The sequence below is a fragment of the Camelina sativa genome, chromosome 5, assembly GCF_000633955.1.
Source record: "Camelina sativa cultivar DH55 chromosome 5, Cs, whole genome shotgun sequence".
Classification (NCBI taxonomy): Eukaryota; Viridiplantae; Streptophyta; class Magnoliopsida; order Brassicales; family Brassicaceae; genus Camelina; species Camelina sativa.
In genome coordinates, this window is record NC_025689.1 from 13,721,231 (window position 1) to 13,722,598 (window position 1,368).

Consider the following 1,368-nt stretch of genomic DNA (forward strand, 5'->3'; position numbering starts at 1 on the left):
ACGAACTAAATATGAGAATTTTGGTGTGTTTGTCAATCGACACCAAAGATAGATGTTTTCATCTTTTTGTGAAAGGATGAAAGAGTTTATGTGAGTGTTCATTTTGTGATCAAGAAGAGGGTTTTTTGTATCATTTATGGGGAAATCTGTTTGTAGAAAAGAAGATATAAGGCTCTGAAGCTTGCAGTGACATGGTTGGGTTGTTGTAGTGTTGTGTGATTCGTTCGTGCATCAATCTTATTATTTTCAAGGTAAGTGCGGAACCACAACTTATCTAAACGATTAGATTATATATTTCTGTATTTTCTGTGAAGTATTGTTGATTGCCTTTGTTTAATGTGAGTTATATGGTGTTAATGGCCTTGCATGACTGTTGTTAGGGTTATGGTTAAGGAAAAGCTGCCTGGAGATGAAGATTGTCGAGGAGAGATCGACAAAAGGTGACGCTAGGAAGATAGTATCGATCGACACCATGTGGGTGTCGGTCAATATCAGGTGTTTTCGTGATGGTATAGCATGATAGGTACCGATCGATATTAGAGGGTGATGCTGATCGACACCAGTGATGTTTGAATATTGTCAAGTGTGGGTGTCGATTGACACCAAGCACCAACAAGCGTGGTTAGTATTTTATTATTGTCTGATTTGCTTGTTTGGTTGTTTGTAGATTTACTTTTGTATATTATCACTTTTGAATATAACTCAGTAGATGAGAGGATCGACGCACTGATAATTTGTGATAATACTCACGTTTCTCTTTTCTGTTGTGGTGACTATGAAATTCTCACTATGAGGATAATCTAGAGACTCATTGGTTGTTGTGATTTATTGTTATGATTTATGTTTGGTTGCTAGTTCTGAAAATGTTGTTAGAAAGAACGGTTGCTTAAATTGCTGGTTAATTGATTGGATTGAGGTTATTTGGTTATTAGATACTTTGTTTATGACAATTATTGGTTATTGGTTTATTGTTGGTATTGGTTTATGTTGTTTTTGAGTTGATTGATGGCATGTTTAATTCAGAAAAGTTAGTTAATAAGTATAAGATTACTAGAATTTGAACCCGCGTACGCACGGGATTTTAATTTAAAATATTTTTTATCAATATAAATTTTTGAGCTCAAATATATTTATTGAAATTTTTGAGTATAAATCTATATAAACACTAAACTTATTTTACTAAGTAACATACAACATATATATTATTGAAGATAATGTTTATTTGTTATATTTATTTGCGAGAGATTTTAGCTTAAATTTTTTAGGAATAAAAATCATTGAATATAAATATAATTAGTCATTTAAAGTTTAAAAGATAAATCCAAATAAAAGTCATACTTATTTTACTAATATATATATATATATATA